At 39.7% G+C, this 21831-nt stretch overlaps 1 protein-coding gene across 8 annotated transcripts in view; it reads left to right on the top strand.

The window, feature by feature from the left end:
- PHTF2 (putative homeodomain transcription factor 2) overlaps positions 1–21831 on the top strand; it is a 133023-nt gene that overhangs the window by 40412 nt on the left and 70780 nt on the right. The gene's annotated exons all lie outside the window — the stretch shown is intronic.

Here is a 21831-nt window from a genome sequence, read left to right on the forward strand (position 1 = left end):
CTTCTTTCTTTTCTCTTTCTTTCTTTCTCTCTTTCTCTCTCTCTCTTTCTCTCTTTCTCTTTCTCTCTTCCTCCCTCCCTCCCTCCCTCCCTTCCTTCCTTCCTTCCATTCCTTCCATTCCTTATATTCCTTAGTGTATATATGTCATAATTTCTTTATCCAGTCAACGGTTGATGGACATATGGGTTGATATCATATTTTAGCTATTGTGAATTGTGCTACAGTTAACATATGGGGCTACAGATAACTCTTTCATATAGTGATTTCTTCTGGTTTGGGTAAATCCCCAGGAGTGGGATGGCTGGATCCTATGATACATCTATATTTGGATTTCTGAGGAATCTTCATACATCTTCCACAGTGGCTGCACCAGTTTACATTCCCACCAGCAGTAGGCCAGGGTACCTTTTTCCCCACATCTTTACCAGCATTTGTCATTTGTTGATTTCTGTATGAGAGCCATTCAAACTGGAGATGAAAACTCACCATGGTTTTGATTTGCATTTCCCTGATGGCTAGTGATCTGAGCATTTTCTCAAGTGTCTGTTGGCTATTTGAATTTCCTGTCTTGAAAAATGCCTGTTCAAATCCTTTGCCCATTTCTTTACTAGATTGTTTGTTTTGTTGTTGTTGAATCCCCGCCCCCCCTTTTTGTCATGAAGTTCTTAATTTTCCACCCACATACCCTCTCCCAATTGGGCAGCTTTAGCCTAAATAATCTGGGTGTTGGCCGGTGCCGCGGCTCACTAGGCTAATCCTCCGCCTAGCGGCGCCGGCACCCCGGGTTCTAGTCCCGGTCAGGGCGCTGGATTCTGTCCCAGTTGCTGCTCTTCCAGGCCTTCCAGGCCAGCTCTCTGCTGTGGCCAGGAAGAGGGGCAACCGGGACAGAATCCGGCACCCCGACCGGGACTAGAACCTGGGGTGCCGGCGCCGCTAGGCGGAGGATTAGCCTAGTGAGCCGCGGCGCCGGCTCTATAAATGTTCTTACGGTTGATTTATTATGAACATAGACTACATTAAACTAATGGTCATATCAAGATATTATAAGAAGTTGCATTAGTTTTCCTAAAGCTTTAATAATAAATGAATATAAACTGAGTAACTTAAAACAGCAGAGGTTTATTTTTTTCACAGTTCAGGAAATCAGAAGTCCAAAATCAAAGTGTCAGCAAGATTGGTTCCTTCTTGAGAGAGGCTCTGAGGGAGAAGCTGTCCTAAGCTTTCTCCCAGCTTCTGGTGAACAAGCCTTGCCATTCCTTGGCTTCTACGTACCTCATTGCAACCTTTGCCTCCATCTTCGCACTGCCTTTTTCTCTTTCTTTGTGTTTCCTCTCCACTTCTTACAAGGAGAGCAATCATTGGATATAGGGCCCACCTAAGTTAAATCTCATCTTGAGATCTTTAATTGAATATATCTGCAACAACCCTAGTTCCACATAAGGTGGTATTTTGAGGTTCCACTACCGAGGTATAACCTAGACACATTCTTGGTTTTAGTGGATTCCATGTAGAGATGTGTAGCTTTATTTTCTTCTCTGTAGCAGTATCCTATACCACCAGAATGGAACTGAATAAGAGAAGATTGGCAGTTCCTTAGTTCCTCCTATATGATGCGTTAAGGAATCAGTTAATGTAGATTTTAGCAAAATTTTCCACTTCCAATTCTCATTAAATACACATATTTGAAATCTTTATGTAGTCTGTTATGAGGTTTGCTGTCTCATTTATTATAAATAATGATATCCTTTCATTTTAAAGACTTCATGTAAGTGAGACCAGAATATACATTTCTTACTGCTGTAGTCTTGGAGGGCTATCATAAATTATTGTGATAAATTATTGACAGTCTCTTAAATTGCTGACTGTTCCTGTTAGGATCTAGCAATATTGAATAAAAATGTGTGTAAAATATTAATCTGTTTCAGTCATAAAATTGCAACAGTTAAGTTGAATAATATTTTAAAAATGAAACTTGTAGGCCGGCGCCGCGGCTCACTAGGCTAATCCTCCGCCTAGCGGCGCCGGCACACCGGGTTCTAGTCCCGGTCGGGGCGCTGGATTCTGTCCCGGTTGCCCCTCTTCCAGGCCAGCCCTCTGCTGTGGCCAGGGAGTGCAGTGGAGGATGGCCCAGGTGCTTGGGCCCTGCACCCCATGGGAGACCAGGAAAAGCACCTGGCTCCTGGCTCCTGCCATCGGATCAGCGCGGTGCGCCGGCCGCAGCGCGCTGGCCGCGGCGGCCATTGGAGGGTGAACGGCAAAGGAAGACCTTTCTCTCTGTCTCTCTCTCACTGTCCACTCTGCCTGTCAAAAAAAATAAAATAAATAAATAAAAAAAAATGAAACTTGTAAATCAAGATTATGTATGATATTGTATTTTTCTATCACTGCTACAGGCTATTGAAAAGTCATCCATCTCTTTGATGTGACAAAATTTGCATTTGGGGCTAATTAGAAACAACAGTTTAAATAGATTGTATACTGGAAAACGTATTTGGCTGTCCTGAATGACTCTGTTAGCTGACTTTATTTTTACTTACTAACTTTGGATTAATTTCTTAGCTTTTCCTAAGGTTCTTTATAATATTGAGATTGCTATGAAGATTAGAAGAGGTAACATGTAAAGCATAGTGCTAGGTATACAGTAGACATGTGAAAAATATTGCTGCAGCAATTCCTCTGCCTTTTCATTTTGCTAAATATGGATTGTTGTTATTAGTGATATATTTGTTTAAAGGTTTTAGGTAATTGTTATTTTAAATGGAACATTTCTGTATTTGTTAAAAGGAACCGGAACTGTTAGATGTGGCTAAGTTCATTTTATATTAAGAATTCTGTACTTGCATTTAATTGCTCTCTCTTTTATCCTTTGCTTTAATATCTAGCACAAAAATAGCTGCCCCCTCCCCCAGTATGTGCTATTCTTTATGAGATCATTTGAAGTACTTTTTTTCATGGTAAAGAGGAATGTTTTAGGAAATAACAAAACAAAAATGCTGCATTAAAAAGTTAGTAGAATAGATAAATTGAAAGGCAAATAGAGTTTGTCAAGTTTACTATCACCTAATTTTCCACAGTAAATTTGAGGAATGCACTATACTATTTGGTGAATTTTCTGGACATCTTTCTTTCAATGACAAATTTTCATTTAATTTGGATTTTTTTCCTAAAGTTATTTAGCACTGCAGATGGACTAGAAATGACATAATATTTTTCTGATTTGTGGTTGTTGCTGTTACTGTGGCTTTGATCTAAAAGACATTGGGATTTATTCCCCTTTGTTTTCACTTCTGCAGCCTTATCTTGGTTTATAGTTCAATCATCTAGCATAATTTTAGGTAGATGAATTACATTGCTCTAATGCAAAACCTAAAAGAGAACTTCTGCTTGGGTGAAAATTCTAGTACTCTAATGAGCCAGTTTTGCTAACTGTTCTATCAATGATACAGAGAACCTCATTTCTGTCTCTCCCTGCCCACCCACCCCAGGTTATTATTGTTTGAGGATACTTTGTGCTAGAATGTAACTTATTACTAAAGAATCAGAAATGGAGGCAGGCTTTGTAGCACAGAGGGTTAAGCCACAGCTTTCTACACCACCATCCTGTGTCAGAGCTCTGGTTTGAGTCCTGGCTGCCCTGCTTCTGATCCTGCTCCTTGCTGAGAGCCTGGGAGAATAATGGAAGATGGCCTAAGTGCTTGGGTCCCCATGACCTCCATGGGAGACTTGGATGAAGTCCCTGGCTTCTGGCTTCAACCTTACCCAGCGTTGTCCAGTGCAGTCATAAGGGGAATGAACCAGCTGACGGAAGATACTTCTCTCTTTCTATGTTACTGATGGACCAAAGACATAAACCTTAGCCATTCTGGCTCATTGCCCAAAAGATAGATAAGCATTGGAATTTATCCCTTGCCCTTGAATCTCAATTGGGTCTCACACCCTATTGCCTTTACACCCCACCCTCACATTCTTCCCCAGGTTCCAGATGCCCAAGCAGCCACCTGAAAAACCAGTTGCGTGGCCATCCTGAAAGACCAGTTGCAGGAATTCAGCTCTGCTTGCTGCCCCTAACCCCACCCCATCCCTAGATCTCCCAAGATATAAAAAGGCCCAGCCCCAGGGGGTCAGGCCTCCGGCAATTTGTATGTCTGCAGTTGGCTACCCACCTCTGTGAATTTATTTTCTCTGAATAAATCCAGTCCGGTGTAGATTCCTATACTGCATCCTCTCTGTTCTGCACCTCTTTTTCTTACATTTTTGGTGCCCTGTGTGAGGCAGTACCGATCTGTACTCTTTTCCTAACAGTTACTCTGCCTTTCAAATGAATACATAGTTTTTAAAAATCAAAAATGTGGGGCTGGCGCTGTAGTGGGCTAAGCCTCCGCATGCAGCACCAGCATCCCATTGGGTGCTGTTCGAGTCCTGTCTGTTTTCTCTTCTGATCCTGCTCTCTGCTATGGCCTTGGAAAGCAGAAGAAGATGGCTCAAGTGCTTGGGCCTTACACCTTCTTCAGGGGAGACTCTGGAGAAGCTCCAGGCTCCTGGCTTCAGATCAGCCCAGCTCTGGCCATTGCAGCCATTTGAGGGGTGAGCCAGTGGATAGAAGACCTTTCTCTCTGTCTCTCCCTCCCTCTCTCTGTAACTCTACCTCTCAAGTAAACAAATAAAATCTTAAAAAATAAAAAATGTCGAAAAGATACTTTAGAAATTAGCCTGTCAAGTAGCTTTATTTTATAGATAAAAAAAACTGAAACACTGAGAGATAAGGGAGCTCAAGGTCCTGTCTTTTTCACTTTTTGAGCCAGTAGTACCTATACTTTCTAGAGATAGCAGCTTCACCTCCCATGAGGAAAGAAAGTGGAAAAGGCAAACCAGCTGTGCACTGTTCCCTAGCAATAGCCTTCTGGCTGCTAGGCGGTAGTGTTTGTAGACTAGAAGGGGATCCGTATGCAAAGGTGCTGAGTTCATGAAAACATTATCAGTAGAAAATTCTCTATTTTTATGATTTTTTCGAGGACATAATTTCATTATGTTCAGGCCATATGAGTAACATCCAAATACTTAGTATTTATTTCATATTTGTTGTCTTTAGAAACTGAGTGTTTAGTAATAGAAAGTTTTGTTTTGCAGAACCTTGGTTTAATAGAACTAAAAATTTCTGTACAGAACTTCTTTAAAATACTGCAATCAGTTGCTTGTGACTTTTTTTCTTAAATGATTAATGGAGTAGTTATTCCATTAAAAGGAAGCAATCATTTACCTGTAGCTGTTGCTAGATAAAATGCCTAAAAACTGAAGTAGTTGTTTATACTGCTTTATGTGGAAGATCTGAGAAAAATAATAATCAAAAAAAGATGTTATTTGAATAGAGTTGAGGTTCTTCAATGAATAAAGCTTCTACCTTTTGGGTGTTGGAAAGACAAATATTTTATGATGTACTGGAAAACCAGTCTCTATCCTTATTCGTTCTCTGGTGAATAGATTTAAAATAGAGGTGTTAGTCAAGTATATAGTGTGTGCCAGTTACATTCCAAATATCTTGCAGTTGGTTTATCTTTAGCCATGGTAACAGACATAGTAGTGAAATAGATTGGTAGATTACCATTGGCAGGATAAAATTAGACAGATGTACCAGTAGCTATGAAAGACCTGGGAAGAACTAAGACCCTGTTGTTAACCTTCTGTATGTTTATAGTTCTATGAAGAAAGATATTTATAAATGCTATTTAACAGGGTAACTCAGAACCTAAATCGCTCTTTGCCAAATGGCCCATGGAGTTTATTCAAATAAAAGATGTTGATTCAATACCAAGGCTTGAGTCACAGTGAATAAAATGTCACAGAAGGTACACAACCTAAAATTTTTCCATTTGAACTTCTGCCTAGAATTAATGTCCTTATTAGGAATTTTTTTCCTGATCATTTTAAGCGATATCTTGTTTTAATTTGCTTTCTGTTTTTGGCATTTCCCCTCTGCCCTCCTACTTGCTACCACACACACATACACCCCTTATGATGGGATTAGAATTACAGATAAAGAATTCTGGTTTACCTGGTTTGTGGAGAAGGTTCCTACAATTTCTAAACAGATAGAAGAGCAAGTTAGTGGAGTGACATTATTAAACTGTAATTATTGTAATGCTTTAAGGAATCAGAGGATGAGGTCTTATTTTTCGAACTTCAAAATTGTTAAGTGGTAGGATATATTTTTAATTGCTACTTTTTTTGTCCACTGTGACACTTTTATATGTTGTTTATTTACTGATAAAAAACTAGAGGGAAAATTAGTATATGGAGCCATATTACATTGACTTCATATAGGGAAAATGCAATACATTTAGTTTACCATTGCAATTTGATTTTTAATATCAGACTTTATTATCAAGACTTTCTACAAAAAAATAAAGTCCTAGTAGGCTTTGTGTTCATCCACATTTAAATAACATAATGGATCTACTGTGTACCAGGCACTGAATTTTTATCTTCAAGAAACTCCCTATTACAGGGGAACCAAAGTGTGCTACCATAAGATTAAGCCTTAATGTGCTATGGGAACTCAAATGAAGTTCCCATAACCTTGTCCCTCCAATCACTGTTTTGTTGTCTCCTACGTATTTCTCAGATCTGCTGCTTCATTGCTCCTTCCAGTTATTTTCTCCTCACACCCTCCAGAGTGATTTATCTTAAATAAAAATTTGACTTTGTCATTATCCTATTTTACACTCATCAAAGCCTTCCTCTTAATTTGATAAACTCAAGTCTTTCCACGAAACCTTGAAGGGTTTTTCTGATCTATCTTCAATTAGCTTTATAGTTTCATTATCCCTTCTAGCCTTCATCTTTTCTTAACTTCTGTTATTGTCCTTTCAGTAGCTGTGACTGTTTGAAGCATCTTCGTGTTGTTTTTGACCTCAGTGCTTGCATTGCCCACTTCTGCTCTTTTTTATTTTTAAGCTATCTTAGTGTTGGTCCTTAAAGTCAAGTGGGGAACGTGGCCGCAAGGTCATCGTCCAATATTCCTAGAGACTGGATTAGTAGCTCCTGCTGTGCTTTTGTAGAGAAGTCCTGTGTGCTCTTTGTAAGGCAGTAGAATTTTCTTTGTTTTTCCTCAACTCTTTCTCTTTTCAGAAGTTTACAAAGTTGTGTGATAATTGTCTAGCATTCTCCAAGGACATCACTGTCTTTTTAATTATCAAGATATTTGATGTGTTTAAACCTGTTGGAGTTATTGTCCTTAATGGTGCCGAAATTGTTCTGTCTAAAGGAGCTTATGGGCTTCTGAGTATCTCTGATATGACCTGGTAGTATTTGGCTGTATTCTGAGGAAACATTTGAAATGGGACCAATTCTGCATAGAGAGAGGGAAGCTACAGAGAGATCTGGATCCTCTTCTACTATCCTAAATATAACCATCCTTGAGTGTTCATAATTTAGATAGAAGCTAAACTAATTCTGATCCATCTACCAGCAGTTCTGTGGGAATCTCTTCTAAAATATTATTCTTAAATATTCTAAAATATTCTCTGTGTTATAATGGTATTTGGTTTATTCTAGTATTTACCACAGCCTGATTTACAATGTAATTGATCTCCTTTGCTAGTCCATCATGGTGAAAATGATTTTTTTTTTTTTTGACAGGTAGAGTTAGACAGTAAGAGAGAGAGAGAGACAGAGAGAAAGGTCTTCCTTTGTCCTTTGGTTCACCCCGAAGTGGCCACTACGGCCGGTGCGTTGTGGCCAACGCGCTGTGCTGATCCGAAGCCAGGAGCCAGGTGCTTCCTCCTGGTCTCCCATGCCAATGCAGGGCCCAAGCACTTGGGCCATCCTCCACTGCACTCCCGGGCCACAGCAGAGAGCTGGACTGGAAGAGGAGCAACCGACCGGGTCTAGAACCCCGGGGAGCCGGCGCCACAGGCAGAGGATTAGCCTAGTGAGCTGCCTGAAAATCATTATTTTTGTAACCCCTTTATTTTAGGACCTTACCTTGTAGTTGGTACTTGTTAAATTGTTTACTACTTTTGTTACAGTGCTTCCAGGAGACAAAGTTTATATTGAACTTCATTTATATAGTTTTTCATTCTTATGTTGAGTTCTTTGATGTGCCGTACTCAAAGCTAGGCACTTATTTCAAGTGACTTGGTTTAATTTATCGAATAGTCATACATGTGAAATGCTCTCTGAATGCTGAATATCTGCTACAGTTTGTATCAAGCATAAAATCTTAGCCTATAGTAACATTTCCCAGAGTGTGTTCTGCGTGGTTGTTAATAGGCATTAGTAGAATAAAGGGATTTTGTAGGCAAGTTAGCTTGGGTAATACTGAGACAAACCTAGGCAGGTTTTGTGATTATAGGATTTCACAGTCCAAATATGCACACACAGTGTGGCTGGCTTAGACTGTGACTCTGTAAGAAGCACATAAATTATCAATTAATTTGACTTAACCCACTCCCCAAATATCCATAGAACACATTTAGGAAAATGCTGACCTACTGGTTACAAGTTGCATAGAGTTTGTCACAGCAGAACGAGCCTGGAATTTGAACTCAGATCTTGGGTTTCTGCCCCCAGATACTAGATGTAAAATCTTCTGACCTCTCCAAGAGCCTTAGCTGTCTCATCGTAAAAAAAGTACTGTTCTATACATCGTAAGATCGTCAGTTCTTATGATATATGCAATGAAGATGTTAGTATGGTCTTATCCAAATAAACATCTTATTGTACATGTAACAAATACTTAATTTCTCCTTCTACCTAATTTTCCCTTGTTCTAGATGGAGAAGATTTCAGGTTAACTTCTGTAGGTCTACCTTGTCTTCCTTGGTTGCAATTCTCAAGTTACCCAGATTCTTGTGATTACGGCAGAGCCATGATGACAGAGGGCCTGGGTCGTTAGACTCCAGTTCTCAGGGATGTAGACTAAGTACCTAGGAGCAATTTATATTTGGTTTTTCTCCATTTTAATTTTACCCTCTGTAAGTTATGGGAAGGAAGCCAAACAAGTTTTTAAGTAATCTGGATCAGCTCTCTGCTAATGCACCTGGGAAAGTGGTAGAAGATGGCCCAAGTGCTTGGGGCCCTGCACCTGCATGGGAGACCTGAAGAAGCTCCTGCCTCCTGGCTTTGGATCGGCACAGCTCTGGCCATTGCAGTCATTTGGGGAGTGAACCAATGGATAGAAGACTTTCTTTCTTCTCTCTCTCTCTCTTTCTCTGGCTCTACCTCTCTCTATAACTCTGACTTTCAAATAAATAAATTAAATCTTAAAACATAAAGTAATCTGGATCTGTTTCATGGTCTCATTTTTCTATTTCAAGTAATAAAATGTTAGGTATTTTTTTGAATTACAAAGATATTTAAATAATTAAGATATGTTAGTATTCTTGGTATTTTAAGATTTTGTTTTTTATTTAAGAGGTAGAGTTACAGACAGAGAAGGGGAGACAGAGAGAGGTCTTTCATCCACTGGTTCACTCCCCAGGTGGCAGCAGCTGCCAGAGCTGTTCCAAAGCCAGGAGCCAGGAGCTTCTTTCGGGTGCAGGGGCCCAAGGACTTGGGCCATCTTTCTCTGCTTTCCCAGGCCATAGCACATAGCAGGATTGGAAGATGAGCAGCTGGGAGATGAACCCAAGACATAAGCAGAAGCTTAGCCCACTATGCCAGAGCACCAGCCCCACTATTCTTGGTATTTAAATTGCTTTAAATTGTGCTACGGCTCTTCATACTATTTATAGTAGACCGATAGAAATATGTAAACAAGGAAAATGTTACGGTCTTAATTCATATTAGTCAGAACTAGAATATACCACGGTATATCCTATGATGACTGCTAAAAGTATATATATACATTCTTTCCTTGTTTTATGCTACAGTATGAAAGAAAACAAAGGATTAGGTAATTCATTGAGATGACATAAAAGCGGCTAACATTTATTGGGCTGTTAAGTGTCAGCTGCTGTTGTTGGCTTTATGTGAATTAGCACATTTAATCCTTATAATAACCCTGTGACTACTTTGCATATTTTGAGGTCTGAGTAAGTGGGACTGCATGAATTTTGTATGTTTTTATTTTCTTCCTTAACAGGCCCTGACAGCTTCCCTGCTGGCAGGGAAGCCCACAGAGGGTCTCTAGAGGCAGAAGTATTGACATCAATAATTAAATCAAAAATTAAATGCCACCTGTCTCACATACCTCTTAGTGTTGAGAGTCAAGGCAGGAAAACATAAGGTGGTTTTGTGTAAGGATGTAAAAGAAATTACTGATGGATGTATGGTTCAGTTGGAGAGTGGTCTATGGATTTGAATTCTTACGTTCTGACACTGATTAACTATAAAATAGGGACAGCGCTAATATTTGCAGATTAGATGAGTTAATATGTCTGGCACTTGGTAAGTAATACATGCTAACTCTTCATTGTTGTTGCTGCAGCTGTTAACATTCACTTCCACTGCTGGCAAGGGACTACAAACCTGACTTGAGTATCATCCTTCAGTGACAATGTCAGGGGCTCAGTCAGTCCAGGCTGTAATGGTGAAGCGGTTTTTTCCTGTCCTGTTGCCATCCTGGGTAGCGAAAATTTAGTTTTGGTGGGGTGAGTATTTGACTTAGTGGTTAAAACGCTACTTGAGATACCTGCACTCCATGTTGGAGAGCCATGGGTTCGAGACCTGGGCTTTGTTCCCAGTTCCAGCTTCCTGTTAATAGGCAGCAGGTGATGACTTCATTAGTTGGACCCCTGCAACCTATGTCGAAGACTTGGATTGAATTCCTGGCTCCTGAGTTTGGCCTGGCTCAGCCCTAGCTGTTTTCGTTTTGGGAGTGAACCAGCAAATGAGAGATCTGTCTGTCTTTTTCTCTCTTTTCTCATTTGTGGTCTTTCTCTGCCTTTCAAAGAAATTTGTTTTTTCTTCTATTTAAGTAAATGTTACCTCAAACCAACGCTTTTTTTTCTTTGCTTTTGCTTTCAAGTTACCCATAATTTTCAAACATTATTTCTTAAACAGAACTCCTGGTATGGACATTTTTAAGCAATGTTTATTTATTTATTTGAAAATCAGAGTGATAGCATTAGATTGGGAGAGAGAAAGAAAGAGAGATCCTCTGTCTGCTGTTTACTCTCCAGACGACTTCAGCAGCCAGGTCTGGGCCGTGTTGAAGACGGGAGCCAAGAACTCACTTAGGGTCTCCCACATGGGTGGCAGAGGCCCAAACACTTGAGCCTTCCCAGACACGTTAGTAGGAAGCTGGGTTGGAAGTAGAACAGCCAGGACTCAACTAGCACTATAACATAGGATTGCATAGCATTGCAAACTGCAGCTTAATGCTCCATGCCACAAAGCTGGCCCCATGGTGTAGACATTTTTTATTACATGATTTCCTGAGTGGAAGAGTTGGGGAAGAGATCTCTTCAAAATGGAGAATTTCTTCAGAAGGAAATGAGGAAACCCAGAGAGGTCAAAATAATTGACTGAGATCACAGAGTCATTATGTGGTGAGACTGGGAATTACACCCAGGAATTTAGTTCTGAGCTCTTACCAGTACTGAGTTCCCCCTTCTTTAAAACACAAACGGTAAAACAAATTATTTTGTAATGAATCTAGGTTTTCTGATTTAATTTCTCCTTGTAAGCAGAATGTTGTCTTAAATTGGCTATGTATTTTAAAATTGCTTCCATTCTAAGTTTAGGATTCTTTTCTTGAAAGTATAATGGAGACAGTAAAACAAATATGTGGTATCAACAAACCATAGTCTAATATTGTTTGACTTTTCAAATTAAAATGGAGTTAGTTGAATATATAACTGGTGTGTATAGAAGTTTCCCTTTTCACTCATTTGAATATATAAATGTCATCCATAAATGAGGAAAATTTGCATTTACTGCCAAGCAGAAATGACTGTAGAAAGGCATATAGCACTGAGAAGTAAGAAGTTGAAGAATTTTCTTGGAATACATGAAAGAATGTTCAGGGAGGCTACTCAGACCTGCTGTGTTTCTCAAATGGACTCAAATGTTGAGTCTATTTGTCAGCTTTCTTACGGAAGTTTCCTAAATTCGAATTCTTTTTATATCTGTGACACTTAGAGAAATGTTCTAAGTTGTTCAATTACATGTCTCTTATAGGTAATTAATAAGTATAAAATACAAAAATTATAAGGCTAAGAGAGTTAATAAATAAATTTCCAATAAATACTTCAAGAATTGCTTGCTATCTACTTAATTTAATAATTACCATTAAATTCCTCATAGCTTAAACTGTTCTTAAATCTTGTTTAATTATTTATCATCTCTGTATGAATTTATATCATAGTTCAGTTATCTAAAAATCAGAGTTTTGCTTGGCTTTCTGTTATACTCCAGCTATTATGTAATGGAATCAAGAGCACATAGTTTGATTTCAGTGTTGATCCAAAACTTCAAGAGAGGTCATTTTGATGAAATCCAGTTACACAGATTATAGATGATGGTATTTTGTGTGAGGCTAGACATGACTGAGTTGGAAAACAAACTTTAAGGGTGTACTATTTGTCAAGTTCTGTGCTAAACAATTTATAATGGCCCTAATTTTTTTTTTTAAGATTTTATTTATTTGAGAGGTAGAGTTATAGACAGAGAGAGGGAGAGACAGACAAAAAGTCTTCCATGCACTGGTTCACTCCCCAAATGACCCCAGTGTTCCGAGCTGGGCTGATCCAAAGCCAGGAGCCAGGAGCTTCTTCCGAGTCTCCCATGCAGGTGCAGGGTCTCAAGCACTTGGGCCATTTTCTACTGCTTTCCCAGGTCACAGCAGAGAGCTAAATTGAAAGTGGAATAGCCAGGACACGAACTTATGGGTGAGGGTGAAGGCTTAAACCATTACTCCACAGCACCAGCCCTAACCTCAATTTTCAAAACATCCCTGAGGCTCATAGGTTTTATCACTTAATTAAAGTGCTCCAGGACACTGAGTGACTGTCAGAATCTTGGCCTGTTCAGGTTTTATGTCTAAAGCCTAATTTCAATGAAGTCTTATATACACATTTTCAAATAAATGCTAAAATTCCTAATGACGAAAATATAACAAAGTATTTGTACAGCATATAATGTTTCTCTAACATTTATTTTTTCAGTTGCAATAAACTTATCATTTGTACTATGCATTTTTTTTTCTTTTTGACAGGCAGAGTGGACAGTGAGAGAGAGAGAGAGAGAGAGAGAGAGAGAGAGAGAAAGGTCTTCCTTTGTTGTTGGTTCACCCTCCAATGGCCGCCGCAGCCGGTGTGCTGCGGCCGGCGCACCGCGCTGATCCGATGGCAGGAGCCAGGTGCTTCTCCTGGTCTTCCATGGGGCGCAGGGCCCAAGGACTTGGGGCATCCTCCACTGCATTCCCGGGCCATAGCAGAGAGCTGGCCTGGAAGAGGGGCAACCGGGACAGAATCTGGCACCCCAACTGGGACTAGAACCCGGTGTGCTGTCACCGCAAGGCGGAGGATTAGCCTATTGAGCCACAGCACCGGCCACCATGCAGTTTTAAATATCTCCAATCCTTTGGGAGACATATCCTCTAATACCAGGCCAATATTAAAATTAAGTAATAATATCCTAGTATGTATATTAAAAACAGAAGAAAACTGTCAGGGGCAGTCTCCTGGATACAGAGAGAAAAAGCCCACCAGGAGTCAAATCTTTTTCCAGGCTATTTATATAGAAGCATCCTTTAAATGCTTGTCTTACAAAAATGTAGCCATTTCTTTTAAAAGAAACAGCTTTGTTGATGTCTTATGTGCCATAGAATTTGCATGTAGTATCAATCATGAACACCAAGAAAAAGTGACAGCTACTCTTAGGAATCTGGTCAACTAAAAAACATCTCAGTAAATCAAACAATAGATAAAACTCCAATAGGGGATATGTTTACTTAATTTGTAATTAAGCAAGTAGTTTGAAATGGTTTCTACTACTAAGACTAGCAATTTCTAAAATTGCTATTATTTTGAGAAATTTACTGGAAGACAGTACTTTATAATGGAAAACCTATGAGTATGAGCAACCATGCCTGTGGATGGAATCCAAATTCTTTGTCTTAAAAGCTCTCTGTTGTCAAATTACTTCAACCTCTCTGAGACTCAGTGCCCATATCTTTGAAATAGGGACGATATTTTAGAGACAGAGACAGAGATCTTCCATGTACTAGTTCACCAAATGCCTGTAGCCTGGGCTGGGCAAGGCTAAAGCAGGAGCCCAGAACTCTGTCTGTGTCTCTCCAATAAGCCATCACTGTTGCCTCTCAGGGTGCGCATTAACAAGAAGCTGGTTCAGAAATGGCACAGCTCAGACTTGAATGGGTACCCATATGGGATACTGGCATTGTGGGCAGCAGCTTAACCTACTGTGCCACAACGCTGGCCCCCTTGAGTATTCAAGTATTTGTTTTCATTTTGACATGAACAATTTGAATTTGTATCACACACAGAGGTCCTGTTTTTACTCTATGAATCTTAATAACTTAAATCAAGCAGGAAAAACACAAAGTCCTTGGAATTGGACATTCTGTATTAAGGGTCTGGTTCTGTTTGCCATTCTATGGCTTAGGCCAAGTTATTGAACTTCCCGATGTGTGTTCCATTTTCTTTAAAATTGGGATAACACTGTCTACCTCAAGGATTGTTGTGAGGTTTAAATGACATTGTATAAGTAAAATTGTTGCTGCAGAGCTTCCTGTGTCATGATTGTTGTATTTGTTGACTAATAATAGCAGTTAATATTTGTTGAACACTTTGTGCCACACATTGTCTGAACATGTTTTACATGCATTTAATCATCACAGCAACCCTATGAAATAGATACTATTGCCATTATTCTGATTTTATCATTAAAGAAACTAAGATTCAAGTGAGATGTAATAGTTTCCCTAAGGTCACCAGGTGATGTATGGTTGAGTAAGAAGACAAGGGCTGCAGTATCTGTACTGCTTCTTTATTCTGACTGTGTTTGCCACTTTACAGCCAAATCTGGTTTGTTTCCTCTACTTTTTTCCCTCATCTGGGCCGTGAGCTCTCAGATGGCCCTGAGGAGTGGCATTGAACTTGTCTTGTCCTCTTGCTCATTCCCTGCCTGAAGCGCTACCATGGGGCAGCAAGTGCTCAAAAACTGGGAACTGCAGTTATTGTTTATTAATACAACTATCATTTTAAATTAAATGTTCTCTGTGTGTATAGCCTTTAGAAACATTGCTGATTTAATGACTAGATTGATTTGGTTAGTGTTATTTAACTGAGTAGGTATAATTTTCATAAATGATGTTGATAAATGTCTTTTCTTGCATTAGGTGAGAAAATGAAACCCATGTCCTTTTGGAGGTTTTTCCATCCTTAAGTGTGGTAAACAAAGTATGAGCAACAGCATTAGGGTAATGTGAAAACAAAGTGAAGTTCATTTATTCTTGTAGAAACTGTGTTTCTCTAATTTAGAAGCCAAGGAAGTCTTCCGTTTTTTAAACCAAGCTATTTATTTTTAAGTAATAAATAATAGCTATTCAATAAAAAATAGCTTTTCACAAGCTATTTTAAGCAACTTATTTTAAATAATTTTTAGTAATTTCTACTCTATAATAATTGAAATAACACAAGAAATTATTTCAGTAATGTCAAAATGTATGGATTTTGCTTTTAACACTTGGGACTTAGTGTTGTGCATTTGTTCAGCAGAACTTTACTCTTTCCCACAAACTGTTTTGAGCCTGTTTAGTTGTTAAATTGGGCCACACTCAAGTTACTTTCCTATGTGTCATAAAAGTAACAGTCTTCACAGTTCATGATCCAGAGTTGGTGTAAGCAGAAAAGTGAAAGTTAAATTATCTTTGCTAAGATGACTTCTTGGGAAAGGCTGTTATTCAGGCAGTGCCACAGTGCCTGGATTAATACGTCCACTGAGCACATATTCCCATGTACCAGCCAGTTGGAAAATAAACAATCTTCGTAAATTATGCAGAGTGGTGTTGGTTTGCATTAAACAGCAATGTTCTCTATTTAAGGTTGGGCCAGGAAAAAACACCACTGTGTTCGGCTTCTACTTTTCATTATATATGTAAACCACGCCAACAGCAGACAGCCAAGACTTGGGAAGGAAAGGCCAACCAGGGCTATGTTGGGGCACTCAGCAGCAGAGTTTCTAGAAACTTCCCTCTTGGGCTCCATTGTTATTGTTAATTTTTTTTCTCCCTATTAGCTATGTGTCTCTGTTCTGACGTTTGAAATGAGGAGAGAATCTTCATGGACTCAGATGAGTCAGACATCTGGCTGTGGATCCTTGTGGTGGGGAGAAAATGTACAGGCTCAAATAACACAGATGTGGTGGTTGAGAGACCCCATCAGAGTATAGCAAGACTACCGTCCTTTATGCTTAGTGATTGATTTCATGATTTTATTGCCTGTTAATGAGATGACTGTTGAACCTACTATATATGTGCTTTAAGGATTTAAATTGGAAATTTAGTTCCTCAGATATTTAAATATTAAACATGGTAGCTTGGCATTTGAGAGTTCTTGTGGGACCTGAAATCATAGTGTATCTGTTGGGTGTCCTCAGTTCTGGAGGTTAATCCCCTTAATCTCTTCGGAGGACTGAAGGAGAGCAGTAGGGAGGAGTCAGATGAGCTAGTCCATGGCTGCTGTTTCTCTCATGTGGCCAAACCCTGCTTTTTGCTACAGAGGCCAAGAGAGCTGATGACGGCCTCCTCTTCTTGGCTTTTCCTAGAACTTGGAGTTCTCCCAGGTCCACCACAAAGCTGTTTGCCAGGTTCCCTTCCTTCTTGTCTCTTCCTTTCCTGTGTGAACCAGCTGTATTCTTTTTGTCACCATCTAATGCATCTGAAGTTACCCTTTTGCCACAAGAATCCTGTGTGGAATGTTGTTGTTTTCTTGAACAACAGGTATATTTTAGCATTTTGTTTCTTTAACTCATTTTTTTCTCTGAAATCCTAGAATATTTATATTCTAAGTAAATAAATAGTAAAGTGTGTATCTGTCTGCCCTTTATAATATTACATTTTGACAGTTTTGTTATTAAAATAAACTTCCTAGTTGAACATTTCTGTTAAATATCTTAAAGGAAAAGCCCCATTTATTTTCATTACAAGATTTCATTGAATTGATTTTGAGCAGCGCCAGCTGCTTCTGTAACTTGTCCCCCTATATTCACATTACTTTTCCATGAGAAAAATGCATTCAAAAGCACCTAGTCTAGTGCCTAACAGTCGATTGCTTTTTGAGAACATTAGCTTCCATTTTCTCTTCATTTTTTATGTTGTTTTTATCATAATTGTAAAAGTAATAAATGTCTTAACATAGGAAGAGTGGAAAATACAGGTATGTGTAATAAAAAGTAAATCACAATTTCTCCACTGTTCACATTGTGACTTGTCCCCAATAAAATTAGGGTTTTTGTATACATATTTCCTCCTGTTTCTATGGAACATATCAAAAGTACTTTTTTGGGACTGGGGCTGTGGTGGAGCAGACTAACTCACTGCCTTTGACACTGGCATCCCACATCAGAGTGTCGGGTCATCCATGTGGCTTTAGCCTGGCCCAGCCCTGGCCATTGTTGCCATTTGGGGAATGAACCAGCAGATGGAAAATCTCTCTCACTGTGTTTCTCTCTCTCTCTCTCTCTTTCTCTCCTTCTCTGCCTTTCAAATAGATGAATACATAAATAAATAAATCTTTTTTTAAAAAGTGCTTTCATCACTAAATATCCTTTAAAAACATGTTACTGACTTTAATGCTCTATTATGTGAATATGCCATAATATATTTATTAAGCTATTCCCTTATTTACAAATAGAATTCAGGTTTTTGGAATATTCTCTTATTTCTTCAGTAGCTTTCTAGATTGAGGTTTCTGAGTAAAAAGGAATATTTTCAGGCTTTTGAAACGTCAGTCCCTACTTAGGTAACTGGTCTCCCAGCTCAGCTACTCTCCCATCCTGTGTGCAGATAACCCTTTTCATCCCATTCAGGCTCTTTCTAGACCCTCTTCATCTTTCTTGGGCTGCAGCACCCTACACCAGGATATCTTGCTAGTGGATGGTCTCCTACCTTGCTTGTCCTTTGACACCCAGGCTAGATCAACCCCATATGTGGTCACTGTTCCACCCTGTAGGTTCCCCTCACTCTACGGAGTTCACCTCGACCTCCCACTTGGACTGATACCCCCAGGTCCGGCCCCCATGTGTCAGGCTCCCTCTGCTTTGTCTCGAACATGTGGGCCCCCATGGTTCTGCCCCATATAATGGCGTTAACGCCGAAGAATTATTCAGGAGAAGAGGGTAGAAAAGCAAAAGAAGCCACAAAGAGCCTGGCATTCTGTATGTACTTGGTGATGGGGTATATGTGTTTATTTAAATTCTATTCTGACTCTAGGCTGTTGAGCTGTAGTGGTAAAAGGGAAATTGCTGACATAACCCAACTGACAGCTTCTGATATCAGTTGGTATCCCTGATCAGTGACTTGAGTTGACACAATATATTTTGTCTCCCCACGTAGTTGTTTCTTATGTTCTGTATTGTCCCCCCAGGTACTTATGTGAGATGCAGGTATTTAACTGCTAGACTAAATGCCTGTTGTTGAGATCAAGATTATTTAACATTGACATAACTGTATTTAACTGCCTTAAGTACTTCAGAATATTTCAGTATGTTTAGTTCTCCTTATTTACCTTCTTGGAACTCTTCCCATGTTTGCCTTTTACTACAATATATTGTCCCAGTTGTCTTCCTGCCTATCCTTTTTAATAAATTTCCTTACTTCACTTTACTTCATCTCCCCCATCTGAATGTTTATCCTAAATACTTAATTTTTTTAAAAGATTTACTTTATTTATTTGAAAGACAGTTACAGAGAGAGGTAGAGACAGAGAGAGGTCTTCCATCTACTGATTCACTCCCCAGGTGGCCACAGTGGCTGGAGCTGTGCCTATATGGAGCCAGGAGCCAGGAGCTTCTTCCAGGTCTCCCACGTAGGTACAGGGGCCCAAGGACTTGGACCATCTTCTACTGCTTTCCCAGGCCATAGCAGAGAGCTGGATTGGAAGAGGAGCAACTGGGACTAAACTGGCGCCCATATGGGATGCCGACGCTTCAGGCCAGGGCTTTAACCCACTGTGCCACAGCGCCGGCCCCCTAAATACCTAGTTCTTATTTGATTTCCCTTGATGATAAAATTGACCACATGGGGCTGGTGCTGTGGTGCAGCGTGTTAAAACCCTGGCCTGAAGTGCCAGCATCTCATATCGGCACCGGTTCTAGTCCCAGTTGCTCCTCTTCTGATTCAGCTCTCTGCTATGGCCTGGGAAGGCAGTAGAAGATGGCCCAAGTCTCTGGGCCCCTTCACCCGCATGGGAGACCCGGAAGAAGTTCCTGGCTTCGGATCGGCGCAGCTCCGGCTGTTGCGGGCAATTGGGGAGTGAACTATCGGATGGAAGACCTCTCTCTCTCTCTCTCTCTGTTCAACTCTGACTTTCAAATAAATAAATAAATCTTAAAAAAAAAAAAAATTGACCGCAAAGTATCCAGATACCTATTTCTGCTGCTAAGTTCCAGATTTTTTGCCTTTCCAACTTTCTTGATTTCTGGTCTTAATTCTTGGCTGTCTTAGTAGCTGCAATAGCCTTTTTAGAACCCACTTTTCTTCCATATCATGTTTAATGGTACCTAGTCCAGGTACTTAAACTGGAAATTATAATTTTATTTTCTTCCATGCTCTCATATCCTGCAACTTTCCTGTCATACATTTTCCTTCACAAATATTGCTATTTTCAGGCCATCTCTCCTTTATGTACAATAGTGTTTGATTCTGCTTTGAGTGGGATCAGATCTTTGAATATTTTCTCTTTGGATTTGTAACTCCTGAGAGGCAGCTTCCACTGCAATCATTTCTCATTGATTTAAAGAATATTCTAAAAGGTTTTCTCTAAACTTGCGTTAGTATTTTACTCTATGATTTGCTGACTTTCCCTATGCAATAAGAACTTTGTCAAGACTCATGATTCATATATGTGTGTGTGTGGCTTGTAACATACTATACTTAGGGTTAATGCGAGGGATGGTATGGTGTTATTTGTCTCTGAGAAGATTTTAAGTGACTTTAGCTTTTTTTTTTTTTTTTTTTTTTTTGACAGGCAGAGTGGACAGTGAGAGAGAGAGAGACAGAGAGAAAGGTTTTCCTTTGTTGTTGGTTCACCCTCCAATGGTTGCCCTGGCTGGCGCGCTGCGGCCGGCGCACCGCGCTGATCCGAAGGCAGGAGCCAGGTGCTTCTCCTGGTCTCCCGTGGGGTGCAGGGCCCAAAGACTTGGGCCATCCTCCACTGCACTCCCTGGCCATAGCAGAGAGCTGGCCTGGAAGAGGGGCGACCAGGACTAGAACCTGGTGTGCCGGTGCTGCAGGCGGAGAATTAGCCTATTGAACCGCGGTGCCGGCCAAGTGACTTTAGCTTTAATTACCTATAATGAATGGAATATTTGATAATTAGCTAGGTTGTGGAATCTGCAGATGAGAGTGTTTTCCCACTTTGATATTTTTGATCTAAATGTGAGAGGATAGCTAGGTATATATTGTTAAAATCGATTCAATTCTAGACCTGTTTTCTTCCTTGAAAAGTCACATGCCACACCCCAAAGATCTTAAATTTTTTTAAAAACCTTATTTAGTTTTTATTTACATTGTATTCAAGCAATTTTTCTTTTTTATGATAACATTTTTGGTTATAGTAAAATCCTGATGATGATTGCTAACTGAAGAAATAAATAACATAGGGCTGATGCTGTGATATAATGGGTAAAGCCACTGCCTGCAGTGCCAGTATCCCATGTGGGTGCTGGTTCAAGTTCTGGCTGATCTACTTCCAATCCAGCTCTCAGTTATAGCCTGGGAAAGCAACAGACGGTGGCCCAAGTTCTTGGGTCCCTGCACCTGCATGGGAGACCTGGAAGAAGTTCCTGGCTCCTGGCTTCAAATCAGCGCAGCTCTGGCCATTTCGTCCATTTGGGGAGTGAACCAGCATTTGGAAGACTTCTCTCTGTCTCTGTCTCTGTCTGTCTCTCTGTCTCTGTCTGTGTCTCTCTCTCTCTCTGCCTCTCTGTAACTCTGCCTGTAGAAATGAATCTGTAGAAAGAAAGAAAGGACAGTTAAAGCAAAGAGGTTTGCAAGAGGTTGCACAAACTCTTTATAACTTATAATTCTTATTCCATGATTTAGACTTCTATTCCCAATTGAGATGTCTAAATTGAATGTTTAGACATTTAAAGAACTACCCAAATAACATCAGAACTAAAGGGAAATGTTTTTAACTGTTGGGTTAAAGGCTTATATGGCTTGGCCTCTCATGTGCTTTTCCGAGTTTAAAGGAAAGATTGATTGCAGAAGACTCAGAGGTTTGGTGAGCAGTTTGGTGGTTATACATTCCAGAGAGTTACTAGCTTTTGACTTTTTCTCAGACCACAGCTTTCTGTCTGACTTCATTATCATTCATAGCTTGTATTGTATAATTGAATGATTCATGAAGCTTCCTCATTTGCTCCTCAAACTGACTTCCTCAGAGGTGTGTGTATAAATGGCAATCAGAAACACTGTGCAGTATGTTGATTTAAATGGCACATTGTAAAAAACACAAAAGAATGGAACAGAGAAGCATTTAAATGGAATAGTAATGAGGTTGCTATTCAATACAGTAGGTGTTAGAAACAAAGCTGCTTAGGAACACTTATAAGAACCAGATATTTATAGGTGTTTAATAGATAAATTCTAGATATCTATTTGATATTCAAAGAATTGGGAACTTTATTTTGGAATCAAAGCTT

The sequence above is a fragment of the Oryctolagus cuniculus genome, chromosome 3 (genome assembly GCF_964237555.1).
Source record: "Oryctolagus cuniculus chromosome 3, mOryCun1.1, whole genome shotgun sequence".
In the NCBI taxonomy this organism is placed as follows: Eukaryota; Metazoa; Chordata; class Mammalia; order Lagomorpha; family Leporidae; genus Oryctolagus; species Oryctolagus cuniculus.